The sequence below is a fragment of the Anomaloglossus baeobatrachus genome, chromosome 3, assembly GCF_048569485.1.
Source record: "Anomaloglossus baeobatrachus isolate aAnoBae1 chromosome 3, aAnoBae1.hap1, whole genome shotgun sequence".
Taxonomy (NCBI): domain Eukaryota; kingdom Metazoa; phylum Chordata; class Amphibia; order Anura; family Aromobatidae; genus Anomaloglossus; species Anomaloglossus baeobatrachus.
In genome coordinates this window covers 566,199,062-566,220,448 of record NC_134355.1, presented here as the reverse complement: position 1 = coordinate 566,220,448, position 21,387 = coordinate 566,199,062, and the positions used below count along the sequence as shown (strand labels likewise).

General features: G+C 46.3%; 1 long non-coding RNA gene across 1 annotated transcript in view; it reads left to right on the top strand.

The window, feature by feature from the left end:
• Nucleotides 1–17,848: 17,848 nt before the first annotated feature.
• Nucleotides 17,849–21,387, top strand: part of LOC142295559 (uncharacterized) — a 34,379-nt gene continuing 30,840 nt past the window's right edge. Inside the window, exon 1 of the long non-coding RNA XR_012751492.1 lies at nucleotides 17,849–17,989. This is a non-coding gene — a long non-coding RNA (uncharacterized LOC142295559). The remainder of the gene's footprint in view (nucleotides 17,990–21,387) is intronic.

Genomic DNA, 21,387 nt, shown 5'->3' with positions numbered 1-21,387 from the left:
GCGATATTAAGGAAAGGAGCGACGTGTAAACGATCACCGTTTTTGAACGATTTTGAGATCGTTGATCGTCGCTCCTTGGTGTCACATGCTGCGATGTCGCTACCGGCGCCGGATGAGCGTTACTAACGACGTGACCCCGGCAATATATCGGTAGCGATGTTGCAGCGTGTAAAGCACCCTTAAGCCAAAGCATCATAAACATATATACAGTATATATTAAGAGATTCAAGTGTGACGCCCTGGGCAAGCCAGGGGTCACAGGTCATAACACCACCACACCCTACACCCCAGATAGGAACACCAAGGCTAACCAAAAATCCTTGTTGCCTTCCTCCAGGGGCTGATGTCCACACCAGGGGGTGGGCCAGGCGGTTGGCTTCGCCCACCGAGGAGTTCACAGCCCTGGAGGCGGGAAAACCAGGCAGTTCAAGCTAGGGGAGTGAAGTAGAAGGAAGTGGTAAAGGAGGACAGTGAGAGTAGTGACAGAAAAAGTGACAGTTTGTAAAGCCTGAAGCTGGTCCGGGTGTGTGCCCCGGACTGAGACAGCAAGGTCAGCAGACGGCGGTGACTGTCCGCAGGAGCGGCTGACCGGAGGTTGCCGAAAGGACCGCGGACGGGTGGTGGCCCGGCGGTACCGGAGCGGTATACAAAGTGAAGCCAGCACCAGTGGCAGGGGCCTTTCGGATCCCGGCAAGGCTAGGAGTCGCCATGAATTTGCCAAATCCGTCAGTGAAGGGGACCTCTGGGTCTCCCAACAACCAAGTCCCGATTGAAGGAAACAGTCCAACCGTTGTAGAGAGACACCGCCACCGCCAAGGCACAAGTTTCACAGGGCCAGCGCCTGCGGGCAAAGAGAGGGGCTCCTTCGGCCCAGATTGAAGCCGAGGAGTGGGTAACTGGTGGGAACCCATCGCTACCAACACAGAAACATTAGGTGCAGGAAAAGGGACCGTCACCGTCAACTACTGGGGAAAAGCAAGTGCAGCCGTCCGTGGGAACCGTCTTTCCAGCCGTGTGTTTTACCGAGAACTGTGTCATCGTCTCAGGCTGAGTGAGTACCACAGTGCCGTGAGGCACAGCGCTGCCCCCGCGTCCCTGCACCCCACCAAGCCCTGCATCAGCCCCGCCATCCCTCATCACCCACCTCATCACTGGGCCCCGGGACAACCAACCCCCTACCCACGGAGGGGAGGACTAACATCTAGCTGCTCCATACCATCACTCCCGGGATCCCCATACCGAGCAGCGGTGGTGTCAACAAATCACCACAACCGTGGGTGGCGTCACGGACAATAAACTATCCCAAAAACCAATCCCCTTTCACTCACGGGCGAGGAGCGCCACTCGAGACCCCGGGATCCGGCCCATCGCTCGAGCCACCGAGCAGCAGCAGGCCGCAGCAGCCGCGGCAGCCGGACCCGAGCAGTGGGAGAGTGCGGCGTCCCCTCCTCCGCCCGCGACACAAGCATTGTAAATGTCACATATAAGAATATCAATAATTGATTAGTCATTTCATAAACTTGATATAATAAATAACGTTGGAGCTGACGCACCTATAGATCCATGATTTGTCATTCACATTCATATAACCAACCACTACATGAGATAATTCTCATCAGGAAAGCCATATAAAACACAGCGTTGTATCAAAAAGCAAAAAATGCTTGAATCTCTTAATATATATATACTGTATGTTTATGATGCTTTGTCAATCCTACAAACCAAGGATAAAACAACTTAATCTCTGAGTTTGCCTTAATCTAGTAATATGGCGACTGCCATGTTAGGGATGCCTGATTAAATCTTTGACCTACAACAATATGGCGTCAGCTCTTCTATACTCACAGCATACCAAGCACTGACGCCGCTGCGCGCAAGCGCAGTTTCCCTCCTCCCACCTCTGTGGTATGGCCGCATCACCGGCGGCGACGTTGTCGCATCTGATGACGTGCCCCGCCTCCGGGCAGGGGGGATGGCGCCGTGCATCCGTAACAACAGCGTCCGATAAGGAAGTGCTTGTTAAGTTTGATAGACACAGCTGTGTAAGCGCTATTTAAAGCAGACCGATACTCCCTCACATCACTCCCTGACGAAGCTAACGAGAAACAATCGTTGGAGTGGTGTGTGGGTCTGCCTCAGCATAGGTAATACACTGTGGGTTGTAAGGGTTTCTGCCTTGCAAATAGATTATAATGTTGACTCTTTAATGTATGATTAACATGGTTACCTCATGTGCATTATCTTTGTGATGGTACATTTAATGCATTTTTTTAAACACATGGGGAAATCATGGCAGAATTCTAACCCAGTATACAGCTTGGGCTTAGGGGTACTTTGCACACTGCGACATTGCTAGCCGATGCTAGCGATGCCGAGCGCGATAGTACCTGCCCACGTCGCAGATGCGATATCTTGTGATAGCTGCCGTAGCGAACATTATCGCTACGGCAGCTTCACACGGACTTACCTGCCCTGCGACATCGCTCTGGCCGGCGACCCGCCTCCTTCCTAAGGGGGCGGGTGGTGCGGCGTCACAGCGACGTCACACAGCAGGCGGCCAATAGAAGCAGAGGGGCGGAGATGAGCGGGACGTAAACATGCCGCCCACCTACTTCCTTCCGCATTGCCGGTGGACGCAGGTAGGAGATGTTCCTCGCTCCTGCGGCTTCACACACAGCGATGTGTGCTGCCGCAGGAGCGAGGAACAACATCGTATCTCCTATTGGTGCGACATTATGAAAATGTCCGACGCTACACAGATCACCGATTTACGACGCTTTTGCGATCGTTTATCGGCGCATCTAGGCTTTACACGTTGCGACATCGTTACCGGCGCCGGATGTGCGTCACTTTCGATTTTACCCCAACGTTATCGCAGTAGCGATGTCGCAACGTGCAAAGTACCCCTTAGTGTTTGCACTGATTATCAATTTCTAGACAGCTTGATTCCATACTGATTGGGTATATTGATTATTTTGGACAATACTAAGCAGATATACTTGTTTCTGTCCTGTATATTCAATACATGAAATTTGGATTAATAAAATATTGATAATCATGTATATATAATGATATGATTTCATAATGCCGATTTTGTACTCCTTGCAGTAGCTGGGGTAGACCCTTTATATCACACCTGATGTATTAATTTTAATCTTGTCCTTTTGTGTTTATGTTTTTTAATCATGTTATAATAAAGATTTTGATACTTTTGTGTTAAATTTGTTTTTTTCAGTGGTTTATATGGAGTTCTATGTGTTTTACACTCAGAGACCACTGATTACTTACTAACAATAGATAGTCTCCTTGTGAATAATTATTGTACAGACCCCGTTACTATCCGAGAAGTAATTTTTTTTTTTCTAGTTGATATTTAAGACTGTCTGTTTTTAAAACAAGTGTGTGTGTGTGTGTGTGTGTGTGGGGGGGGTATTTAACAGTTTGCATAGGCGGAACGAGGGTACAAGGAGTTTCAAATGGGAGTCTTCTGGATTGATAACCTTGGTTATCTCATAAAGATCAATGATCTTTGGTCCCAGCTTAGGGGATGAGGCCTTAAGTTTGATGTTTCTGATGTATAACCACAAACACCAAAGCTTAGTCTATCTGATCTGTCCCCCTTTATTAGGCCTGAAACACACATCCATGAAACACGTGCGTGTTTGGTCCGTTTCCGTGTATACTGGAGACACGGCCAAACGTGCACCAATGTTATTGTATGATAAAAGCTCCACGTGCGTTTTTGATGCATGTCCGTTTGTCCGTGTCCTTGATCCATACCTGTGTGCGTTTTGCACGGCAGCATGTCCGTTTTCTGCACGCAACACGCAGCACGGACCCAATGAAAGTCAATGGGTCTGTGCGCACGTCCGAGTGACACGGACGCATCTCTGTTTGCTCCCTGTACGTTTTGTGCTTTTTTCATGTGATGTCGCTCTTTTTTCTTTTTCTGTTTCGTTCTCTCCCTCAGTCCGTCGGTCGGTCTCTATGTCTGTCGGTCGGTCTCTCTGTCTTATCTGTCCCTCTAGCTGTCTGTCGGTCAGTTCCCCCCCTCTCTCATACTTACAGTTCCCCGATCTCCGGCGCGGCGCTGCACGGCTGTTATAAAAACTTCGGCGGCTTTTACTATTTTGAAAAAGCCGGCCGCCCATTAATCAATCTCGTGTTCCCTGCTTTACCCGCCCACCGGAGCCTGTGATTGGTTGCAGTGAGACACGCCCACCACGCTGAGTGACAGCTGTCTCACTGCACCCAATCACAGCAGCCGGTGGGCGTGTCTATACTGTGCAGTGAAATAAATAAATAAATAATTTAAAAAATTGGCATGCGGTCCCCCCCCATTTTAATACCAGCCAGATAAAGCCATACGGCTGAAGGCTGGTATTCTCAGGATGGGGAGCTCCACGTTATGGGGAGCCCCCCAGCCTAACAATATCAGTCAGCAGCCGCCCAGAATTGCCACATACATTAGATGCGACAGTTCTGGGACTGTACCCGGCTCTTCCCGATTTGCCCTGGTGCGTTGGCAAATCGGGGTAATAAGGAGTTATTGGCAGCCCATAGCTGCCAATAAGTCATAGATTAATCATGTCAGGCGTCTCCCCGAGATACCTTCCGTGATTAATCTGTAGGTTACAGTAAATAAACACACACACCCGAAAAAATCATTTATTAGAAATAAAAAACACAAACCAATTCCCTCATTACCAATTTATTAACCCCGACAAAGCCCTCCATGTCCGGCGTAATCCACGGACCTCCAGCGTCGCTTCCAGCTCTGCTGCATGAAGGTGGCAGGAGCTGCAGAGGACACCGCCGCTCCTGTCACCTCCACGCAGCTAATGAGATGAGTAGCGCGATCAGCTGCTGTCAGTCAGGTAACTCGCGGCCACCGCTGGATCCAGCGGTGGCCGCGGGTAACCTCAGTGACAGCAGCTTATTCTTATGAGTGTCATGGACTCATAAGAATTACGTAACTCCTCAACAAGAGCTAGACATGCCAAGGACACAACTTTACCCTCAGCTAGAATAGGAACTTGTTCAGAATCTGCAGCTTGAATTTGACAGAAACTTCAGAAGAGAGTGTCGGCTTTAATTTTTTTATTACAAAGTCTGAATGTCACCACAAAAAAATTAAACCTAGAGAAGAACAAAGCCCACATAGTTTGTCTAAGGTTTAGACTTTTGGCTGATTCAAGGTACGTAAGATCTTTGTGGTCCATGATAACAGTGACCTTATATTTGGCACCTTCAAGGAAGTTGTTCCATTCCTTGAAGGTCTACCTGATTGTCAACAATTTACGATTACCAATATCATAATTAAAATGAAAACTTTCTTGAAAAGAAAGGCACATGAATAGTGTTGAGTGAGAGATGTACTGAGACAATATTGCTCCAACTCCAATCTCTGAGTTTTATACTTCCACTATGAAAGGACATTCTAGGCCAGTTTAGACCAATAGAGGGTCAAATGACAAATGTTCTTTTAACTCAATGAAGGCAGAGATTGTACCTGGCTCCACGTTTACTACATCTGCCCTCTTCTTAGTCAACTCAGTCATTGGTTTTGCAATCTTGGAAAAAATGTTCATACATTTATGAAAGTAATTTGCAAGCCTAACAGATTTTCAAACAAACCACTGGGTGAGGTTGACAAGCTAGTGTATAATATTTCCCCAGTGCCAGTCAATTGCCTGATTAAATATACATTACCCGGGCACGCCCAGACTATAGGGTACCAACAAGCAGGGGCACCTCCTTCGCGACAAACTTTATTGTCCCTTGGTGTATCATCAATAGCAGTGACTTTCATACTTTTAGCAAGGGTGAACCAAGATCTGTTGCCAATTTGGCATCAACAAAATTTGCTGCATAACTGCAATCAATAAATGCCTTAAGTAACAACGATTTTTCTAGATAAGATATCCAAACAGGGAGCAATCATTTTTTCTGAATCATAGGGAAATACCTGTGCAACTAGGTGGGTATTCCAAAGCCCACCTTTGCGCTGTAGTTTTTCTTGAGGTCGATTTCCTTAGAAGTCATGCACCTGACATTCGGATTCTCCACAGTTAAGATCAACAGCCAATTCCTGTTACTTGATTCTTTGTTGTTGATGGGAGTGAGTCTCCCCAATCTGCATGGGCTTCACAATTAGTGTATTAGTCTTAGGTGGAGGGGCAGAGTCTATGTTCATGTTACAGCCTATTGAGATGGATTGCCAGGAAAAATGGCTGAGCAAAGGGACCTAGGAGAAGGGAACTGTACTAACATGTTGATTTGCTCAGAATGTCCTGTTACAAATTGAATGGCAAAGAGCTTGGCCATTCCACTGTGAGTCTGTGGCCCAGTGCCGAAACTCAGTACAGTACTCCTCAGCATTACATCACCCCTAGCAGGAGAATTTGTCATTTATTTTCTACAAAAGCTACTCAGTCAGGGTCATCAGTTAGGAGCCATGAGATCTCATAAAATGAGTGAATAGTGGAGAATTATGGAGCATTAGGGGTTAGGGAAAAAGTCCAAGCCTAGAGGTCAACCTACAGTATTCCGTAATGGAAAAAAAAAAAATATGGTTACATGAAAAATTGATCAAGCATGTTAACCTTAAGTTTCAGAATGCTCAAGGAAGGTGTTACAGTAGCTTGGGACTGAGTGGTGTAATGATGCTGAAATCATTGTGCAAGAACTTGGAACAATGTAATCCACCACAGCTTAGAGGTGATCCATAAATTTGCTGTTATTCTGTGACAAGGCTCTATCGATAGGTGCCTGTCTGATCTTTAAATGGTTCACGTAGACAGGCTTTGCACTAGCTACTCTATCAGGTCCCATATGAGACCTGGCTTTCAACATTTAACTCCTTTAGAGGAATATGGACTTACATAGGGACCCTGGGATAAGTCCCTGGAGAAACCGGTGTTGCAGGCGGGCAGTAATGGTCAGGTCTCCAGATCGGTACCAGGAGGACAGCAAGAGTCAAAATTGTTTGGCAGTAGATAAGTCAGTAAATAGGCAAAGGTCAATAATTACCAAGGCATAACAAGAAAATCTGCAGGAAATGAGCACTGAGATGTGGTCCAGATTAAGAGCACTAATAACTGGCAGTGGAAAATAAAAGTTCAGGAGCATAAATAGAGAAGAGCCCCATGCAGAGCTCACAGCAAGAAGTAATTCAATACTATTCATGAATAAACTATTTAGTTCCCAAGATAAACAGCAACAATAGTCCCAGGAATTATGTAGGACTGCAGCATTGTTACCCTGTGGCGCCCACAACAAATGTGTGGTGCTGCCCAATGAAAACATAAGGAATAGGTACCGGCATGGATGATACAATCAGCGCTGAGCCTAGGGTAGATTTCTTGTTATCACCAAAGAAATCATGCCAGATTTTTTAACCGCTTCCCAACATTGCATATACCCCCATACATCCTGATGGTCAGTCCGATCCCGACCAAGGACATTTAGGGTACATCATGGAGATTGTTCAGGCACAGGAGTTGTGCCCGGCGCGATCACAACTGGCACATATTTGGTATTGCTGCATCTGAAACAGCCCAATCTAGAAAACTGTCACACTAGCTAACCCCATCAGTGAACACCGTAAAAAAATAAATAAATAAAAGGAAGAAACAACTGTCTTTTCATCATACAGTTGACAAAAAAGGTGGAATAATATTGAAATGACATTTCAATAAATTATTAATGCAAACAAAATACCATCTGTAAAAAAGCTGAAGTTGAAAAGAGGATGGCTTCTACAAATGGATAATAATCCTAAACACACATCAAAATCCACAGTAGACGACCTCAAAAGGCACAAGCTGAAGGTTTTACAATGGCCCTCCCAGTCCCCTGAACTGAACATCATTGAAAATCTGTGGCTAGACCGCAAAACAACAGTGCATGCAAGACGAGCCAGGAATGTCACAGAACTGAAGACATTTCCAAAGAAGAATGGATGAAAATCACTCTTAGGCTATGTCCACACTTTGCTTTTTACCTGCTTTTTACCTGTTTTTTTGCTGCTTTTTCAACTGCAGCGTTTAATGCCAAAATGGATGTGTTCTGCTTTTCAAGCATAGTCTATGGGAATTTGGGTTTCTTGTCCGCACTTTGCTGTTCAAAATGCTGCCTTTTTGTGGCAGAAATTTGGGCAAAAACTCTGCTTTGCAAGTTCAAAACGCAAATGGCAAAAACATTTGACATGCTGCTTCTTTGAAAAGCTGAGTTTTTGCCCAAATTTCTGCCACAAAAAGGCAGCATTTTGAACAGCAAAGTGCGGACAAGAAACCCAAATTCCCATAGACTTTGCTTGAAAAGCAGAACACATGAATTTTGGCATTAAACGCTGCAGTTGAAAAAGCAGCAAAAAAGCAGGTAAAAAGCAAAGTGCAGACATAGCCAAACAAGAACTGAAAGACTCTTGACTGGCTCCAAAAAGCATTTACAAGCTGTTATAAGTGCCAAAGGGAGTGCTACTAGGTACTAACCATGCAGGGTGCTCAAACGTTTGCATTGGTCCATATTCCTTTTTTGTTAATTTAAAAATGTAAAAGATGAAAATATTTTTTTTTACCTAAAATATAACCGAAATGTGTAATCTATAACTTTATCCCTTTTAGAGATAACTTCATCTTCAACTTGCTTAACAGTTCACAATAAAGGGGGCTTTACATGCAGGCTGGTGAAAGCACCCGCCCCCGTCGGTTGTGTGTAATGGGCAAATCGCTGCCCGTGGCGTACAACATCGCTCAGACCCGTCACACGGACTTACCTGCCCAGCAACGTCGCTGTGGCGGCAAACCGCCTCCTTTCTAAGAGGGCGGTTCGTGCGGCGGTACAGTGACGTCACACGGCAGCCGTCCAATAGAAGCGGAGGGGCAGAGAGCAGCTGCAATAACGACACGCCCACCACGTTGCCGGAAGACGCAGGTAAGCTGTTGTTTATCGTTCCCGGGTTGTCACACGTAGCAATGTGTGCTGCCTCAGAAACGACGAACAACCTACATTCAAAAGCAGCAACGACATTAGGGATTTGAACGACGTGTCAACGATCAACGATAAGGTGAGTATTTTTGATCGTTAACACTCGCTCGGAGCTGATACACGCAACGATGTCGCTAATCACACCGGATGTGCGTCACGAATTTCGTAACCCCGACGACATATCGTTAGATATGTTGTTGCGTGTAACGGGGCCTTAACAGTTATTTTGAACAAAGGTGCCCAAACTTTTGCATTCCACTGTATAATGGGACTGACCTGGAACTTCAGTTGGTCACTGTACTAAGCAGGATGTATTCCTGTACTGATGGAGGCTCTGATCATGTATCAATCCATAATGTTCTTCATGTTAAAACAAAAAAAGAAAAATTATCAAAATTTAGTTTGGAGATTATGAGGAGGATTTAGCTGAGTTTCTGCTCCAAAAACTCATTGTAAGTTGACTCTGTTCACAGTGAATTTATTTTTTTTTTTGCAAAAACACTGCAAATTCTTCATAAATACGCAAAACTTGGTTCTGTTGATGTATGAATGTAAGTTCTCCCTTACATTTTTATGTGACCCTTCTGATTGGTTCAGGATGACTCCTGGACCAAAATATATTGTGCGCCCCAGGCCTAGTGTAATACAGAGATGCCTGTTTCCTAGAACCAGCACAAATCTTGTCCACTTGAGATGCAATCCCACACAAACCCCAGGATTAGAGTTTAGAGAAAAGCACTACCTGACAAAACCTTTGAGCATGCATAGCGCTGTTTCTAGAAGACAGTTACAGTTCCGTTATGGCTGAGGCTGCAAAGAGATTCATGTCTATAGTCACGGCACCACTACTTGCTAATAGATACTGTATTTATTACTTATAGTACAATTGTGTTTTTGGAAAAATGAGCTTTCGCATGAACCTAATACAAAAAGCTTGCCTGTCTAGTCAGTATTATCCACCCTGTTTGTTTATTTCAATGGCTTTGAAAATTAATCTGCAGTGCTCAAGTGCTCTTTAGGCTGACGGTAATGGAAAAGCAATGTATAAAGCACTGTGATCTCGAGGACTAAATTAAATAGTTCAAGATAGTAGAGCAATTGTCCTGGTTGCTCCTTTGATATTGATGGTATGCTTTTCTATTGCAAACAGTCTACTCAATGAGAGTCAGTGCTCCCCACCCTACACCCTTCTCACCTGAACCAACAGTTCCAAAACGTTGTCTATCAGTAGGGTAGATGTTTTTCACTCATTACATACCTCATATGGTACTTCAGTAGAGAGTAGGAAACATTGTGGTAGTGTTAGGGTGAACACTTTGAAATGTTCACTACTTGCCTGCTCCTGACCTAATTGGTGTGGATCAAGTGCATGCACAAAATAATAACACCAGACAAAAAGTCGGTTGTAAACTCTCCTTGATCAGAGTACGGTGCGGCTCCAACTGCTTTATTTCAACAGAGCATTGACTTATATAAACATTGGTACAGGGCGTGGTTAGGTCTATAATGGGCATGCTCGGATATGCCTATGGGCAGTGGGTTAGTCCATGGACCTGTCAGTGGGTTGATCTGTGATGTCATTGGTGGGTTGGTCCGTGATGTCATCTGTGGGTAGATCAATGATGTCATCAGTGGGCGTATCTGTGACATCATCTATGGGCTGGTCCATGAAGTTGGCCAGTGGGTCTTCTCCTTATATGGTGATCTTCTTACATCTGGACATTCCCTACATTTCTTGCATACCAGGGCAGTGTGTAGAGGCCAGGAAGCGGCAGCCATCTTTGATGTGTGTCACGTGTATGTATCTGAACAAACTATGTAAGGTGAAATAATACGTTTCATCAGTGATTTCCCACAATCCCCTACGTCTCAAGGTTAATTAAGTATTTGATCTGATCCAATAGCCTTCCTCAACAATAGTTTGATCCTGCTTTTACTTAAATCAAATTACTTAACCCCTTCTTCTCCAAGCCTGTTTTTACATTTATGACCTGACCATTTTTTTTACAATCCTGACCAGTGTCATGTTTTGCAGTAATAACCCTAGAATGCTTCAAAGGATTCCCAGTGATTCTGAGATTGTTTTACTTTTTCGTGACATATTGTACTTCATATTAGTGGTAAATTTAGGACAATATTTTTTGCATTTATTTGTAAAAATATTGGAAATTTGCAATTTTCAAACTTTGAGTTGTTATGCCTTTAAACCAGAGATATGTCACACGAATTAGTTACTAAATAACATTACCCACATGTCTACTTTACATCAGTGCAATTTTTGAAACATCTTTTTTTTGTTAGGAAGTTAGAAGGGGTCAAACTTCGTTTGCAATTTCAAATTTTTCCAACAAAATTTACAAAATCATTTTTTAGGGACCACTTCACATTTGAAGTGACTTTGAGAGGCCTAGGTGACAGAAAATACCTAAAATTGACATCATTCTAAAAACTGCACCCCCTCAGACTGCTCAAAAACATATTCCAGAAGATTATTAACCCTTTAGGTGCTTCATAGGCAATAAAGCAATTTGGAAGGAAAACAAATGAAAATTTTACTTTTTCCCACAAAATTGTTGCTTTAGCCCAAAATTATACATTTTCACAAAGGTTACAAGAAAAAATGCACTATACAATTTGTTGGGCAATTTCTCCTGAGTACACCGATACCTCATATGTGGTGGAAAACTGTTGACTTTTTTAATGCAAAATTGTCTGGAATCAGTGGACACTATGTTGCATTTGGAAAGCCCCTGATGTGCCTAAACAGTGGAGCTCCTCCGCAAGTGACCCCATTTTATAAACTGCACCCCTCAATGAATTCATCTAGGAGTGCAGTGAGCATACTGAAACCATAGGTGAGTCCCAAAATGTTGTACTATTGGATGGTGAAGAAAAAATAATTACATATTTAACCCCAGATTTACAATTTTCAAAAGAATAGGTAAAAAAAGTGTGAAAATAACCCACATGTGGCTGTAAAGTACTGCTTGGGAACACAGCAGAGCTTAGGTGGGAAGGAGCGCCTTTTCACTTTTGGAGCACAGATTATCCTAGAATAGGGGCTCAGAAACTGGAGTCTGCCAACTAAGTGCCAAAACAATAGAAACCCCCTCAAATGACCACATTTTGGAAAGTAAACCCCTCTGAGTTCATCTACGTAGTACGTGGGTAGTGATGATTTTGTCTCTGGAGAACACCTATGGAGTCATACGCAGTGAATGTTGCAGAATTAAAAATTACAAATAAGCCCTTGTCGTGCACAGTACATGAGATGGTTCTACTCCTTCATTGGAGTCCAGCTGTGTTTAATTAAACTGATAGGACTTGATTTGGAAAGGCACACACCTGTCACCTTCTAACAAGACAATAACCCTAAGCACACAGCTAAAATAACAAATGAGTGGCTTCAGAACAACTCTGTGACCATTTTTGACCGACTCAGGCAGAGCCCTGATCTAAACCGAATTGAGCATCTCTGAAGAGACCTGAAAATGGCGTCCACCAACGTTCACTATCCAACCTGACGGAACTGGAGAGGATCTGCAAGGAAGAATGGCAGAGGATCCCCAAATCCAGGTGTCAAAAACTTGTTGCATCACTCCCAAGAAGACACATGGCTGTACTAGGTCAAAAGGCTGCTTCTACTCAAGACTGATCAAAGGGTCTGAATACTTATGACCACGTGATATTTCAGTTTTTCTTTTTTTAAAAATTTGCCAAAATTTCTACATTTCTGTTTTGTTTCTGTCAAGATGGGGTGTAGAGTGTACATTAATGAGAAAAAAATGAACTTTTTTGAATTTACCAAATAGCTGCGATGATACAAAGAGTGAAAATTTAAAGGGGTCTGAATACTTTCCATACCCACTGTACGTATACACACACAACACACACACACACACACACGCACACAAATACATATGCAGTGATAAGCAAAGGGGTAGCAATGTATTGAACTTTTTACTACCTACATTTTGTAGACAATCTTATCTCATACATAAATTTGACTTGTAACTATTTAGTATATGATTAGCTATGCAAATTCTTGTCATGTTACTGTTTTGCTTCTGCTGTTTGATTTTTTTTTTCTTTCTGTATACTACATATTACAACCTGTTCTCACATTCCCTAATAGCTCAGTGTTTTATTAGGTTGATTCCCAAGCAAAAGGTCACTAGTTTCAATTGAGGAGCAGCCATGAGGAAGACTTCCCAAGAAAAGAGAAATAGCATCATCCAGCTCATTGATGGCTGTTTCTTCATCAAAAAAACTGCCAAACTTTATCATGTGAGTGTCATGACAGTTTGATGAATACAAAATTAAGTCCATCTATCCATTCAAAAGACAGGCTGTGGATGTCCATGCAAAATATTGGAGTCAACAATTTGGCTCATCACAAGGTCTACCAGTTCTGGCGCAACAAACACGGCAGTGGAGGTGGCTGGTATGCTTTGCAATAATGAGATCACATATCCATGGAAGCACCATGCGATACACATTACACAAGTCTGGAATGGTGGCCTGAAAAAAGGTGAAGAAGTCTCGACTTCAATAAAGTCATAAATAGTGTCAGCATCAGTTTGCAAAGAAGTACGAAATGTGGACAGTAGAAGATTGGAAACGCGTGATTTGGTGCAATGAGACAAGAGTCAATAGAATAGGCTGTGATGGGTGCAAATGCGTCTGGAAACAAGTGAAAATGGGGCTAACGGATATTAAAGGAACTGTCAAGTTCGATGGAAGACGCCTGATGATATGGGGGTGTTGGATACTTGACTAGGATTGATGCTGGTTTTAATGCAGAGCTGAGAGAATATGTGAGTATCCTAGCAGACTAGTTACTTCGTAAACTCAAGTACTATAGGTATGAAAACAACGAGATAGTGTTCCAGCAAAACAACAACCCAAAGCATACATTGAGATTGGTGATGAAATGGTTCAATCACAGTTAAGTAGAGGTGCTGGATTGCCCCCCAGAGTCCCCAAACCTCAGCCCAATCGAACACATGTGGGTAGAGTTGAAGATAGAGTTGTATACACACCCAAGTGAGTCGACCAGTATGCACCAACATTGGGAACATGTAGAAGAGACCTGGGATCAGATTTTGGTAAAGACATGCTGGAATCTGATTGAGAGCATGCCCAGAAGGAATCAAGCAGTGAAAGCTGAACTTGGGTTTACAAAATACTAACAAAATAATGAAAATTTTAATTTAAATTTATAGGAGCAAAACAGTAACAATGCGGTGACATCACAATAATCTGCATAACTAATGATATGCTAGATAGTTGCAGGTCAAATTTATGTATGAGATAGCGGAGATGATTGTCTATAAAATGAAGGTAGTCTCACGCTCAAAGCTGAGCCTGAAAGACAGCAGTAGAGAACATTGTTACCCTTTATCTTTTCTGTGTGTATATATATATATATATATATATATATATATATATATATATACAGTATATATATATATATATATATATGTATATATATATATACCCTGTTTCCCCGAAAATAAGACACTTATATTCATATCTTATAATTTTTTTTGCCCTGAAAAAAGCACTAGGTCTTATTTTCAGGGGGGTGTCTTATTCTCGAGGAAACATGGTTGGGTGTAAGTTTACCCCCCACAAAAAGCAGACCCCCCCATCCCAGTATCATCATACTTACCAGCCCAGGGCGTCTATATGGCTCCCAGATCCTCCTGTGATCTCCCAGCAGGTACTCTGCACGCCTCCCCTACGTCTGGCTGACATCAGATCAGACATACACACACACACATCACACACACACACCACACACACATCACATTCCACATCATTTCTCCCTGTGAACTCCCAGCAGCTGTGCTCCCCTGCGTCTAGCCGACACTCATACATCAGAACAGTCACACATCAGACAGCAAACACACACACAAACACACACACCACTTCTCCTTGTGCCCTCCTGTGGGCTGTCCCAGCAGCTGTGCTGCACGACGTCCTCCTCTGCCTTCTGCCGACACTCACAGATCCGATCGCATACATTCACACACACACACACACATACACACATCAGACAGCATACACGCATACATCCGATCGTATACACTCACACACACTCACGATATCGCACATATGCGCTCACACACTCACAACATCCGGAGATACCACATGATTCTGGCCATGTGATCCTCGGCAGGTCCTGGAAGTGTGACGCCCTGGACTAGCCAGGTAGTCACATACATACCAACACACACACCCCCACCCTAGGCAGATACACCAGCCAAACCAAAAACCCTTGTTGCCTCCCTCCAGAATCTGATGTCCACACCAGGTGGGGCGAAGCCAGGCGGTTGGTCCCACCCACCGAGGAGTTCACAGGCCTGGAGGCGGGAAAAGTGACAGTTCAGTCTTGGAGGTGAAAGTGAGAGGAGTGAACACTTGAAGTGTCTGGGTTGGAGCCCAGACACTGACAGCAAGGTTGGCAGTTGGTGGTGGCTGTCTGCAGGAGTTGGTGGAACTCCGCAGAGCCGTAAGGACCGGGGTCGGGCGTCGGCCCGCCGGTACTGGACCGGGGAGCGGAGTGAAGCTAAGCACACAGGCAGGGCCATCGGACCCCCACAAGGCTTGGAGCCGCCGTCAATAGTCAAATCCAAATGTGACAGGAACCCCAGGGGTTTCTCAACAACCAAGTCCCGATTGAAGTCAACCGTCCACCCAGAGAGGATATACAGCCACCGCCACAGGCTAGAGATCCAAGGGCCAGCGCCTGCGGGCAAAACGGGCTCCTACGGCACCTATACGCCGGGGAGCGGACTACCGGTGGGCAACCACAGGAGTCGAGAACTTTCTACAAGGTGCAGGGAAAGACAGCCACCATCAGCCGTCCGGGGAGAGCACAACAACAACACAGCAGCCGGCTGCGGGACCCGTCCATCCGGCCGTTTTGGTTTACCTACGACTCTGTCAGTGATTGTCTGAGTGAGTACACCAGTGCCGTCCGGCACCGCGCCGCGCAGTCCCTGCACCCCAGCCATCGGCCTCCCCGTTACACCATTGGGCCCTGGGATCACCAACCCCTGCCCACGGAGGGGACAACATCTCAGCTGCACCCTGCGATCTCTCTCGGAATCCCCCGTTACCAGCAGCAGTGGTGCCATTATCACCACGACCCGTGGGTGGCGTCACGAACAATCTCCCTAAACATACCATCCCCATTTCACTCACGGGTGAGGAGCGCTGCTCGAGTCCCCGGGTCCGGTCCACTGCTCGAGCCACCGAGCAGCAGCAGCAGAAGCCCCGGACCCGAGCGTGGCGAGCGCGCCCCTCCGCCCGGGACAGAAGATCACTGCAGTGCACAGTATCGCCGCCGAGAAGCAAGCGATATCGCTGGATGTGGTGAGTGTGTGGATGCGATGTGTGTGTGTGTGTGTGCGTGCATGTTCCGCTGCAGAACCTTGATGCGCGCACCTGCTCCCTGTCGGCGTTTGGTAAGTATGATCGGGGGTCTTCTTTCTTCTGTCTTCTCTCTTCTGGGGGTGCCCGCTGTCTATAATGAAGTGTCCTGCAGTGTCTTTAACTTTTTAACCGCTGCATGACACTTCATTATTGACCGCGGCTAGGTCTTATTTTCAATGGATGTCTTATATTAAAGCTTCCCTGAAAACTCCCGGGAGGTCTAATTTTCGGGGGAGGTCTTATTTTCGGGGAAACACGGTATAATTATATATATATATATATATATATATATATATATATATATATATATATATATATATATATATATATATATATAGACACACACACACACGGTGGGTGAAATGAGTATACAAGACAAAAATAATTAAACACATACACAAAGAGAGATACAAAAAAGCTGTGGAAAGTTATGACACCAGCTAAAATCTATCGGTAATTAGAAAGCAATCCTGCTACTTAAAAGACATTAGAGTATTCTGTTATCAGATCTAAATCTTAAGGGGGCAATTGCACCAACACCTAGTATCAAATTCAGAAAAGGTTGTTCACTGAGAGATTACCTGGTACATAGTATTTACCAAAAACCATCTCCAATGGCTACCTGGCTGAATAGACGGGTGTGCGGGTTTTTTTTGTTGATGTGGGAATTGCATTTTCTGTATCTGGATGAATGCATGCAAAATGTTCTCCTGTGCCTCCACGGGCTGAACCTATTATATTCATGACTTTGCTAACTGTAAGACTTCATGGCTGGCTTATATGGCCACATGTAAATGCCCAATCAATTATGTGGGGAAAAACAAGGATGTACATTCAGTTGAAAAAAAGCTTTGGCGTAGGCGGCTATGGGATGGGCCACAATAGTCAGGGTGTCTACAATGCCTGTGGTCCACATGAAGCAACCTCAGGGGCTGTATTTGACCATATGTTAAACACCTATGGTAAATGATTATGTGGCCCACATAAAGCCATGATCTTAAAATCATCAAATCTGTCTGGTATTACATGAAGCGACAGAAGGATTTCACGAGCCTACATCAATGGTTAGTCCTCTAAAATGTTGGAACAACCCTCTGTTGAGTTCCTTCAGAAGCTGTATGCAAGTGTACTTAGAAGGATTAAACAGTGGTCCAAAGGTAGAAGACATTTTCAGTTATTTATTGACACAATCTAAATGAATTTCTAATATGGCTGCATTAAACAGTCACTGCCACAGCCTCTGCCCATTCCCTGAAAAGAGGCATCATTAGTGACACTCATTCAGTGGCTAGTCTGGTCCCTGCTGCGTCGCTGCGTGCTATCATTGTGCGATTTGCCCAGTGACAGTTTGCTTTGTGCTGCAAGCTCATATCAGCAGAGGTGGCAACAGAGAATGGCGCACTGTCAATGCTCGGTGTCAGAGTACCCAGCAGCGTTCAGAAATAAGCGCCACCTCTGCAAGTGAGAGTGGAGATTTTTGATGTAGGGAATGTGACGCTCCAGGGATGCTGATCCTCTTCAGGGACACCGCAGGGCTTCTTCAATATGGCAAAAGGTACGTTAGTTTTGTTATATGTCGTGATGCCACTCACGGCTTGCGGTTAGTGATGTAAATGACCGCCGCTGCAGGTTTTAAGAGTGTCTGGGGCTGATGGGGTCTGCAGCCAGATCGTGTAGCCTCCCGTGAGTGAGGTAGGCCCCAGGCGCTCGGGTGAGCAGGGTAGCAGGTCCCGGAATAATTCAGGCTCAGTCCAAAAAGTCTTTCAACTGCTTTTTACTCACGTAGGTGTTGTTGTGAGCTAACCCGGGCGTTGCTGTGATGAACCAGGTTGAACCAGGACTTCTTCAGGCCAGTCTGAGGGTAACCTGTTAGCTCACATTCCTAGCACTTCTTTATTCGGATAACCCCTGACTTGAGGTACCATGGGGATCTATCCAGGGAGTCGCAACTGCCTTTTCTTCCCTGTGTTTGGCCCGTTTGTCAGCAGCGTGGACCAGGTGAAATGGCTCCAGGCTCTGTCTCCTTATGGGCCCCTGAGTTGCTGCTGAGGCTCGGACTCTAAGGTTGGTGAGGTACCTGTAGTTCCCCTCACCGGCAGGTTTAGCAGATAGTTAAACTGGAGTCTGCTCTAGAGACCTGTACCCCGTACGTGCCTAGTCACCAGGAGCTCCGTACTCTAACTACCAAGTGACCGTTCTCCCCCACCAACGGTTACTACCCTCGTGCAGGGTCTGACTAGTGGCTGCGAGCGTATCCCCTAGCGACCGCCACTCACCACTACCAGACTGGCTCGCTCGACTCCTTTCCTGACAACCTCTGCACTTTCTAGCTCCCAGCCCCTCCGCTACACCCCTTGACAAGAATTGAAGGCCAGACCCCTCTGGAGACTGCCCAAGGGTCCCATCTAATGGAGTGGGAGAACTGGTTGCTATGTGTCTGTGCGTACACACATCGTTCTAGCCCTTAGGATTACCTGGAAGTACTGTCCCAGCATGGGTGTGTGGCGCCCTGGACAAGCCATGGGCCACAGGTAACAACACACACACACCCCCACCCCCAGCAGTTCACAGCAGACATCCCCAGTGAGACCTGATTTCTTCCCTCGGGTTCAGACAGACACACCAGGTGGGCGGAGTCAAGCAGATAGGCACGCCCACCGAGGAGTCTAGCTGGCCTGAGGCAAAAACCAGCTCAAACAAGTCCAGGCAGAAGAAGAGAGAGGAGGTCTGCAGAGAGGCAGACACAGACTGGGGACTAGGTTGGAGCCTAGGTCCCTCGTGTAGCCAGTGAGGCAGACGGTAGTGGCCGTCTGCAGGAGCCGGGAAGACAGTCTTGGTGGAACCGTAGGTAGCCGGGACAGGGTAGTGGCCCGTCCGGTACCGAACCGGGGAGCCAGCTGGAAACCGGAGCGCAGGAGGAGCGTACACGAAGGTGAAGGAAAGGACTTACACTACTAAACTGGGTCAGGGGAAAAGCACCGCAGCCGCCTGTGGGACCCGTCCATCCAGCCGTTTGTTTGACCAGAGACTCCGTGTAAATTACTGGCTGAGTGAGTACCACCGTGCCGTGCGGCACCGCGCTGCCCCCACGACCCTGCACCTCACCAGGCCCCGTAACCCGCCTGCCATCCCTAACCCTCACCGGGGCCCCGGGACAACCAACCCCCCTACCCACGGAGGGGAGAAACAACATCCAAGCTGCTCCCTGTCATCGCAACTGGGATCCCCGTCCAGAGCAGCGGTGGTGTCACAATCTCACCACAACCGTGGGTGGCGTCACGGACAATATTCCCAAACCACACCACCCCCCTTTCACTCACGGGCGAGGAGCGCCGCTCGAGTCCCCGGGATCCGGCCCACCGCTCGAGCCACCACCGAGCAGCAGCAGCCGGACCCGAGCAGTGGGTGAGCGCAGCGTCCCCTCCTCCGCCCGCGACAGGTGCAGTACTCAGTGGTGCCTGACCGGGTCAGGGGCGCCACAGGAACATCACAGCTCCTCATGAATTAGACAAACAGTAGCATCACACTCCTTTGTCACCTTTGCCATGTCCCAGCTCCACCCATTTTGGCAAAACTCAACTGGGAGACACTGACGTTAAAACACTCTAGTTACAGTCACTGCATTGATATCCTATCACATATGACTGCCATAGCCAATCATTGGTCCAGAGAAGGGATCCACTAAAACCATAGATTTGCATATCCCTTGAATTCGATGTTATCACTGTAGCAAGAAGTAAAGATCTGCAAGGACCTACCACCTGGCATCTTAAGGTGACTGGCGATTAATTAATGACAAGACCTTTGTTGCTGCTTTGGTTCACGTTGAACCCACTTCCCTTTTTTTTTTTTCTTAATTACATCTTTAAAGGGAACCAAACATCAGGATTTTCGTGTATAAGCTGCAGCCAGTGCAGTACTGGCACTATCAGGCACAGTGTGTACATACCATTAGGGTGCAGCTCGGGTGATTAGTCAGTGAAATCCAACTTTATAAAGTTTGAAATTTCGTGCACTTTTTGATTGACGTGTGCACCTCTCTGTTAATGTCCGGGCGGGTTATGCAGGAGTTCCCCGCCCCCCCACCAGCCTGTTTCTCCCTCTCTCCTGATGTCCGGGCGGGTTATGCACGTGTTCCCCCCCCCCCCCCCGCGCCGCCTGTTCCTCCCTCCCTCCCTCCCTCTGGCTGTATGTAAATATCTAATCTTCAGAAACATGGCGCCGGAGTGGGCCTCTGCGCACAGCGCTTATCTCAGGCGCCATGTTTCTGAAGCCCCCGCATTACACAACTTGGTGTCTGAGAGGGCGGCGCATGCGCCCTCGTTTCTTCACAGCCCGTTGTGACCGCGGGAGCGCGCGCAATTAGAACAGGACAGAACAGCTGACCGGAGGACGCGATTACCTGCTGCTCCTGTATCGTGCCGCCCCAGGACACCGGGCCAACACACCAGCCGGTGTGACATCGCTGTGGCGCCGCCCTCTCAGACACCAAGTTGTGTAATGCGGGGGCTTCAGAAACATGGCGCCGGAGATAAGCGCTATGCGCAGAGGCCCACTCCGGCGCCATGTTTCTGAAGATTAGATATTTACATACAGCCAGAGGGAGGGAGGGAGGAACAGGCGGCGCGGGGGGGGGGGGGGACACGTGCATAACCCGCCCGGACATTATCTGCAGAGGTGCACACGTCAATCAAAAAGTGCACGAAATTTCAAACTTTATAAAGTTGTATTTCACTGCCTAAACACCCGAGCTGCCCCCTGATGGTATGTACACACTGTGCATGATAGTGCCAGTACTGCACTGGCTGCAGCTTATACACGAAAATCCTGATGTTTGGTTCCCTTTAAAAACAGAAGTGGAGGTGTCGGTCTTTTATATTGTTTCTTAAATACTAAAAAAGCCAGTGGACCTACCAATATATGCTGTCCTCGAGGAGAGTGGGGAAAAAATAC